The sequence below is a fragment of the Palaemon carinicauda genome, chromosome 6 (genome assembly GCF_036898095.1).
Source record: "Palaemon carinicauda isolate YSFRI2023 chromosome 6, ASM3689809v2, whole genome shotgun sequence".
NCBI lineage: Eukaryota > Metazoa > Arthropoda > Malacostraca > Decapoda > Palaemonidae > Palaemon > Palaemon carinicauda.
Genome location: NC_090730.1, coordinates 144,598,206 through 144,607,785, shown reverse-complemented (window position 1 = coordinate 144,607,785; position 9,580 = coordinate 144,598,206). Strand labels below are relative to the sequence as shown.

The 9,580-nt window shown below is 33.6% G+C and overlaps 1 protein-coding gene across 2 annotated transcripts in view; it reads left to right on the top strand.

Moving 5' to 3' along the window:
- LOC137642695 (growth arrest-specific protein 1-like) overlaps positions 1-8,853 on the top strand; it is a 91,906-nt gene extending 83,053 nt beyond the window's left edge. For both annotated transcript variants that reach the window (XM_068375481.1, XM_068375482.1), the window contains exon 5: positions 6,688-8,853. The gene's annotated coding sequence lies outside the window, so the exon portion shown is untranslated. The remainder of the gene's footprint in view (positions 1-6,687) is intronic.
- Positions 8,854-9,580: the final 727 nt, after the last annotated feature.

The window sequence follows — 9,580 nt, the reverse complement described above, 5'->3', positions numbered from 1 at the left end:
TCATTAAGCGATAGAGTCTTTCATTTTAAAACTCATAGGTCTGATAATTCGAATTATAAATATTATTACTAGAATTACTCAAATAACAGCAATAATAATAGCAATATTAATAATGGTTAAGTTTACGTTTCTTTAATAATATAAAAAACACCGTCGATGTTCAAAACAAATATAGTAATGTTACGTGTTTCCCGAATATTTATCTGAAGATCTTGGACTAGATTTATGAATTTGGGCCAGATGACCCAACTCTGAGGCCTGAAAGGCCATTCAGTGCCCCTATGCAAAAAGGGAAAACATAGCAGTTGCAATATGAAGAACAACTTAAAAGGCTAGACAGCTCGAAGGAAGAAAAGAGATAGCTATAGTAAAAGGTTAAGAAGTGAGAGTAGCTTTGGGTCGAAAGGATACTGCAAAGACCTTCAAGTAATGCCTAAAGCACAACGCTTGAGGTGCATTGACGGCACTACCACCCTACATATGAAAACTTTGGTTTAAATCATTTTACGATATTCGGGTACGATTTCGAGAGATAAATGTAGTTAGGTTAATGCCTACCAGAAACGGACCTGTGCTTGAAGATTTTTTTTTTTTTTTTTTTTTTTTGAAGTTCTGTTTGAAGCAGATTGATGCTATAAGAAATTGCTAAATTACAGCATTTCAATAACGCTAAGTTCTGGAAGAGATTATATTAAATGTCATTCTTGAGTGGTAGATGCTAGGGACAGGACAATGTCCTAGAGACCGATCATATAGCGACCAGGCCTTTCTCTACAACGACTAACGTAGCTCACACGAACGGTCCACTATGAACGCTAGCATAAACTTTTCGAGCAGCAACGTTATCCATTAGGCGGCCATTGATTTCCACTAAGAACTGGAGATTCTTTGGCGGCGGGTGATTATTTTCCCTTAGGGCAAAGCATGCTATCGGATTGTTGACCTTATACGAGTACTTCGAAGCCGACGGGAAGTAGAGATAAAAATTAGGTGTTGACCCGACCAATCACTATGTACTTCGTCATGGTATCCTAGCAGTGTCATTTACTTTGTCACAATAAATGATTTACCGATTCAGATATGCGTGTGAAAAGAGAACGAAGTTACTTTTTAACTTTATACAACACTGTTTAATCCACGTAGAATGTCGTTTTTAGTGGAATGGCTTTATAGTAATCGAAACTAATTATATCTTTTCTCACCTTTTTGTATTTTTGTATTGCATTAATATGCTGACAACACCTTACAGTTGGCTATATGATAAGATAGCATTTATACCTTTGAAAATCTAACGATATGGAGTTGCACGTAAAAAACTGCTTAAAGGCAATTCTATCATTTCATTGCGTTTACTGAAATATGAAATCACATATATTGTACGATGTGATTATCTGTGAGTTTTGGTTATAAGCTAACAACAATAACAAATAATAGCCAAGAATAACAGGAAAGAACGTAAAAATTACTTTTGATTTACCATTGTAAAAGCAACCAAGTTAATTCTGGAGGCGAATAAACGTTCATGATTTTTACAATATTGTACCACCAGCAAAGCATGCAAGTCTGTATGAAAAGATGCTGGTAATTAAAAAGTTCTTAAAGTGGCGCTATGCAGTTACATTTTAAATAGAGAGGTATCTCATCGGAAGAGAGTATCTGGAAACTCATAATTACAGCTGAATTAGATGACGCTAATTGAGGCGGGGTGCTTCATTACAGTGTTTATCAATGCAAAGGAATATCTAAACGTTTGGTCAAAACATGCCAGTCTGAGACTTTCAAAATTAAAAACTGGATTTTTTTTTCACATATAACTCAATTGAAGGCAGATATATAATATAATACATTAAGTGCCTTTTAATGGGACAGGAAGGCTCTGGCGTTAAGAATTGTTTAGGGAAGCATGTTATTCTGCAGGGTGTAAATGTACAGAAAGCCCTTAATACCAGAAATTAATCTCGGAATAAGATAAGGTAAAAGTTAAAGGTGTCTGATTTCAGTTTCAGTTTCATCAGAATAGATGCTCAGGCGGGCAAGCCCAAACCCCACTGTGGTGTCCAACCACAGCAGTGGCCTCCCCAGTAAACAGCTTAAACTCACGGTCCTGAGCGGGGATCGATCTGCTTCCATGCGAATCCTAAGTGAACACGTTACCCCCACACTAGCCAGGAGGCTAGTACAGAGTGTGAATACAGTTTTGGATCGATGAAAGGAAGTTTTCGAATATTTTTTATCATGGATGACAAAAGAGGAACAGAGACGAATAATGTTCAGAGAATGATTGGGGCATGACTGTTGGGGATATAAGGCTGTTAATATTGTAGTTTTTTTGTACGTAGTTTTACCACTTAATAAGAAATACAAACACTTATGTATGTTATAACGCAAGGCTTGATTGTCATTAGTTCTTCAGCATTAGAGCCTAGAAAATGAAAGCCAACCTGAATAACAGTTGTGGAACAAACATGATGAGAACAACAAACTTCCCCTCCCTCGTCATTTAGTTATAATAGCCTACAGTCCAAACTCAAATTACTTCATCAATGACCTTCCGTATGCCTTCTCTCGGTCTCCCTTTCTTTTGAAATTCCCCTACCTCCCATCTCACAAGCCTCTCCCCTACCAAAGACGTTTAATAAGGATTAAACCTCCTTGTCCTCCCCTACATTCATCGACCTTCTCCAATTTCCTCCGTCTTTGTCCCCTACCCAACCTTATCACCTACTTCCCAGTTTACCTGGAAGGCAAGACGTGTCAATTAACAAAATGCAGGTAAAAAGAAAAAGGTAAAATCTAGACCGGCAGAGAGAGAGAGAGAGAGAGAGAGAGAGAGAGAGAGAGAGAGAGAGAGAGAGAGAGAGAGAGAGAGAGAGAGTGGCTATTAGTTCTGGATTTGATCTCGTGTTTTTACAGGTACGTGATGTTAAAGAATTGTCATTATAATCGACATTAAATTCGAGTTTTTTGTTCAGCAGAACCAGAGGATTAATGACTTTTCAAGAATTCTTTTAGGTACAGAAAAGCAGTGAGAATATATATATATATATATATATATATATATATATATATATCTATATATATATATATATATATATATATTATATATATATATATATATATATATACTGTATATAATCACTGTTTAAATCCAGCTAATCCCACGAATTTAAAAGGCAAAAAGGGGCATATTATCTTTAAAAAATTTTGAAGGAAAATATAATTAAAATCTACACAAAATTCATAACTATTTTTTTTTATTAGAAATTGTATTTGTAGAAATTGATGAAAAACAAAAGCACTCAATACAAATAACAAATCTTTCAAACGTCAGATGAATGCGATAGCAATGGAAAACAAACACTACGGTCACATTCTGAGACTTGTGTTGGGTACCCACTCGGTACTTGTCAGCGAGATAAACTGTTTATAGGGGGGAATACGACGTTGCTGTTATTGTTAATGTTGGTGTTTAGTGTAGCCTCTGAGTTCTGACGGATTTGTTAGAATTTTTGCATATTTTGCTCTTTTCCTTTTTCTTATTCTTCTTCTTCTTCTTCTTCTTCTTCTTCATAATAATAATAATAATAATAATAATAACAATAATAATAATAATAATAATTCTACCTACTCGATTATTCCTACCGAGTTATTTACGCATTTTGATCTTCGTAAGACGCCCTGGAATGTTTTTGTCATGATGAACTAGAGAATAGATATATAAAAGTATCCTTGAGAAAGAATGGGGCAAAATGAGTGTATATTAGAATAATGCAGTCAGGTTATATAAAAAAGTTGAACTAGGTCATAGTCTTCTATAATATAGTGAACTCTGCGGTTTCCAATGGGAATACTTAAATTAGCCAAGTAGCTCCTCTGGCTTCAGTTATTTGATCGTTAATTTTATTCTTGTCTCAATGGTAAGTACTTATGTGGTACTTACATTTTTACTTGTGACCACGAAATGAAGTCGTCTACTGACCTTTATCATAAATAAAAATAATCTGCTATTGCGATTAATATTAACATTAGCATATTAATAAACATTTATTTGCGATGTTTGATTCATTTTATAATATTTAACTGACAGCAACGCAACAATTTCCACATTTCTTCTTGTAGCTACAGTGTTGAGGGCGATTGGCCTGGTGGGTTACCTTGATCAGGTTCATGACCCACATAAATCTTATCAGTTCAAATTCGACATGTACTCCGTAGAAGGACAAAGGTTTTCGTTTGGAAATTCCTCCTAGATTAAAAGCACTTTCTTGGGGAAGGGCGGAATTTTGGGGACCAAGATTGTGATCAGTGATTTCACGAGCGATATTAAATGGCGTAGGCCGTAGGTAAATCGCTAGGAGTTATGGAAAATTTCGAAATAGTATAGGTATAAGTACTGTCAGAATGTGTTAGAAAACATTTAATAAAGATTTAGTCATATTAGGATTATTTTGCTTGTTAGAAAATATCTATTAAAGATTTAGTCATATTAGGATTATTTTGCTATACTTCGAAATATTATAGGTGTGATAAGTTCTGTCAGAATGTGTTAGAAAATAAATATTAAAAATTTAATCATATTAAGATTATTTTACTATACGATAATGATATTTAGGAAAATTCAAACTGATAATTGTTGTTATTTACATGTATGTTAAAAGACGAATCAAAGTCTATTTTGAGGTGTTGACTACATCGCTCATAAGACAATTTGCTTTGCTTGGACTTTATTTGTTTCCCACGGAATTTTGGGGACCAAGATTGTGATCAGTGATTTCACGAGCGATATTAAATGGCGTAGGCCGTAGGTAAATCGCTAGGAGTTATGGAAAATTTCGAAATAGTATAGGTATAAGTACTGTCAGAATGTGTTAGAAAACATTTAATAAAGATTTAGTCATATTAGGATTATTTTGCTTGTTAGAAAATATCTATTAAAGATTTAGTCATATTAGGATTATTTTGCTATACTTCGAAATATTATAGGTGTGATAAGTTCTGTCAGAATGTGTTAGAAAATAAATATTAAAAATTTAATCATATTAAGATTATTTTACTATACGATAATGATATTTAGGAAAATTCAAACTGATAATTGTTGTTATTTACATGTATGTTAAAAGACGAATCAAAGTCTATTTTGAGGTGTTGACTACATCGCTCATAAGACAATTTGCTTTGCTTGGACTTTATTTGTTTCCCACGGGTGAGATGTCTTATCGTTTCTATCTCTCCTTGGTTAACCGCACCTATTCTCTAACGAACAGCTAAACCAGCTTTGGTGTTTTTTCCTTTTCCCTATCTCTATATTCACTTAAAATGGAATGCCGACTACTTAAGTTATTGTTCGCGTATTTTATCTAATTATACATCACCTTAATTGTTAAGCATAAGTCCTTACAGTAAATCATAAAATATTGATTTTCACGCCACATTACCTACATGGATGAAATAAAATGCTATACTTTGTTAATAATGAACTTCATCTTCTGAAATTCACTCATGTATTTCTTGTTCAAATATTTCTCTACATTTCTGCTATAGCAAACACATCTGATTTAGGCTTTACAATATAATTATATTTCACTAGAGTAAGTAGCCATGAAAATTTATCAATTTTTTCTGATGTATAAATCGTTCCTATAAACGAGAATACTTTATACATAAACAATTTTGAAAATGTGAAATTTGATAAATGCGAAGCTTGTAATGTGACCAGAAATATCGAAAGTACACAAAAAAAAAAAAAAAAACATTTATTCACAAACAGCCACATTAGTACAAGATTTTTTTTTTTAATTTACACAAAAAGCTACTATTATTATACAACAACACTTTTCTGGCGTGAATTTATAGCACCAATAAAACGATGGCACACAAAGAAAGTGAAATTTGATAAATACGAAGCTTGTAATATGACCAAAAATATCGAAAATACAAAAAACTATTTATTATCAAACAGTCATATTAGTACGATTCATTTTAATTTACACAAAAAGCTACTATTATCATACAATGACACTTTTCTAGCGTGCATTTATAGCCCCAGTAATAAGATGACACCCAAAGTAACCATTTTCTCTCGAGGCTCAAAGTCAAGTCAAATAAGCCTAACCCTTCGAGCCCTAATGAGCGACGTCGTCATCAGCACTTCCCTGAATCTCGTTTAGGCAACTTTGTTTACATAGACCTATTCTCCGTACGGCCTCTAACAACATACACAAGTCATTTATCCGCTCTAGTGCCCCCTTAGGCCTACTGACAGCCCTATGTATCTTCCTACAAGGAAACTGGTTTTTAATTGCTTCATGGTTCTACCGCATTCATCATCTCCATCACGGAGTTATTTTGCGTCTGATTAATTAATTGACTTGTTGATAGACTCTGTAGTCGTGATTCTAGTGGTGGCTATACAGTACCTGATACTGTTATGAAGACTAACACATACATACATACATACATACATACACACATACATACATACATACATACATACACACACACACACACACACACACACACACATATATATATATATATATATATATATATATATATATATATACAGTATACACTTTTATATATGTATTAATAGATTTTTCATGCGGGTAAGTCTGTAAGTTGAGCAAAATAAACTGCCTATTGACACGGTCCATAAATTCTAATGTCTTGACCTTCTTTTCTTTCCAGGAGGCGGCTCCAAAAATTCCCAACTTTGAGATTCTCGCTTTCATTCAGCTCAGGGCCCCGAGGGAAATGAGATCGATCGGCAGGAAGTGAGGTGACAAGTTTATAAATGGTTGTCAAGAACGTTCCGAGACCTTCAGGAATAAACGTTTGTTTCTCGGTAACTCTCGTCGTACTGATTTGCGTTTGCAAAGTTAGATCGGTTGTGCGAATGGTTGGTAATAATTTCTGAATATTGCAAGGAATTTAATGGTTGAAGTTGTTTTTGCTGTTCAGTGTCGATTTTAAAGAAGAAAAAAAATATGGCAGGTGCTACTGAAAAGGAAGTGATTAAAAAAAAATGCTCCTTCGTGAATGCATTGAATAGTGAAGGGTAAATTCACACTATTTCAGTGGACTTAAACGATGTGTAGTATTGAAAAAAAAATAAAAAATAAAAGGTTTGAAAAACCACATATTTAAGACTCGTTTAAAATTTAATAAGGATGAAATCTCAGTGGAAATTTGTTTTTGGTCGATTCAAGAGGTTTTACTTATTTGCATAATATCTCATCCTGGAAATAATTTTATTTTATGAATTTTACTTAATGTTGAATTGGTTACCATAAAAAAAATCTTTCCTTGTCGTGGTGCTTCAGTATTTTGTGAGTGACCGTACTGGCCTTTCAGTGACTGAAAATTTCTCACTAATCCGAGACATTTACTGAATTGCTTTTTGTCAAAGGCAAAAAACTCTTTACCTACCAAAATCCTTTGACAAAAGTGAATCAGAGTAAAAATGTGAATAACACATTAAGAGGAATATTGGTTTGATAGCAAGGAAGTTCATTGCAAAATTAAGAAAGTCGTTGCAGTTCTTCAACCAGTTTGATTCTACCTAAATAGAAAATTTTCTATATGCCACACGAACTGATCTAGAGAAAAAAAGTTTGTAGTGAAAAGTGAAGTGGTATACAGGGATTACTAAGAGCTTTTCCTTTTTCTATTTGACAATGAAAATGAATGGCGACATATACAGTATGTGAAAGTGCAGCAGATGACACTTCCAGTGAAAATTTATGGTCAAATTTACTTAATTTTCTCATAGATATTTCTTCTTGTGACTAAGTCTCCTCTATAAATTAGAAAGATGTCACGAAGTTGCATATCCCATTATTGACATCATTAATAAAAGAGGTCTTATTGTTAAATAACTTCCGATGACCCTTTCAAGATTATTTGTGAACTTTGACTTTGAGGGAAGAGACGAACAATGCATAGTACAAGTGGTTGTAATGACATGTTGTAACAAAAAGAAAGCTAAGTATTGCAGTTAATATCGGTTTTGTTCTTCATGATCTATTTTCTGAAGACTATTTGGCCTCTGTTATCGCGCACAAGTAAGTTAAGAAATAATTTCTCATGTAAATAAAGTTTTCCTTTTTTTATAGTTTCCTCTTTTCAGACATTTCATACCTCATATTGCTTGTTAAGGCAATTTCACAATTCTGTCATTTTTTTCATACGATACTATAAAACCTTGGTCGCAAAACAATGTAGGAAGTTGCAACTTACCAGTGCTGGTATTGGTATTGTGCTTCACTTAAAAACTGGGAAATGTAAAGTAAAATAGAGCAAAACAATCAGTTCTTTAATCTGTTAAAATGTTGTGAAAAGTTACTTTATTATTCTTTAACGTTTCGAATCTGCGTCCATTTTAAGTTGGTTTTGTCTCTGAAACTTTTTTCTTTAAAAGATATCTATGGAACGTTCGCAATAAAATCACATTTATATGGATGTTTGTATGATAAAATTTTCATGAGAAAAATTTAGAACAGGACAATCCATTTAAGCAAACCTTGGTGCTGAAAATGTTAAAACTTTCGCATCGGAATGAATCTAAAGATTCACCGTATCCCTGAAATATTTGCAGAAATATGGAACTCGCTTTTCCTTACCCTTTGTAACCATTGCAAGACGGGTCTTGCTTTTATAGCAGCACCTGTTGCATCAGGCTCCCAGGTTTTGGCTAATATTTAAGAAACACTTAGGCTATGGTGTGTGTACCCCGTTTTGTTTGGGAATAATTTCTTCCTATTACTAATTATTTTATCTCTCTCTCTCTCTCTCTCTCTCTCTCTCTCTCTCTCTCTCTCTCTCTCTCTCTCTCTCTCTCTCTCTCTCTCTCTCTCTATTGCTGTAATGTATCACATGTAAACTCCTGAAACAATTATACAAAGGGTTATCTTAGTACAAAGAAAAGTTATTGATGTATATAGGTTCTGATTACTGTTAGCTCATCTTGAATAATTCGTGACTAAAATCAATTTTGCCAACAGAATGCTGCAGAGTCCTTCAGCATCACAATTATGTAAACAATCCCGTTATGTTTCCTATGGTTTTGTAAATGATGATTTGTAAATAGAGAAATAAACGAAAAAATAAAGTCCACTTTTATATAAAGAAGTTTCTTTTCCCCTGTTTCTTTATGGTACTTGATCTTATTTTGTTCGTGGTAGCCTTGATAAGGATAAGGAATTACGATTTTTATATCTGCGAATCATAAATAACTTGAAAGAGCCCTGAATATTGTGATGTATCTGACCTTAATAAAGAAATCCTTTTAATAAAGGTTTTAGACAAAAAACGGGAAATTTTAAACCTCTTTGGAATATTCATTCACATCAGGTTTTGTTAGCTCTTTTTCTATTGCCAAAAGGGTCAAATAATGTCATCTAAGACACCACCCACCTTTTGGTCATATGCACCATAAAGCCCTGACCTTGGACCAAGAAAGTCATTTTGTGTCAAAGTGTAATTGGGGGAAAACCCTTAACTTGTACTACGAGAATATATATAAGAGAAGTTAAGTAGAAAAATAAAAGAAAGGAAGCGAGAACAGAGTTAAGTTAGAAGA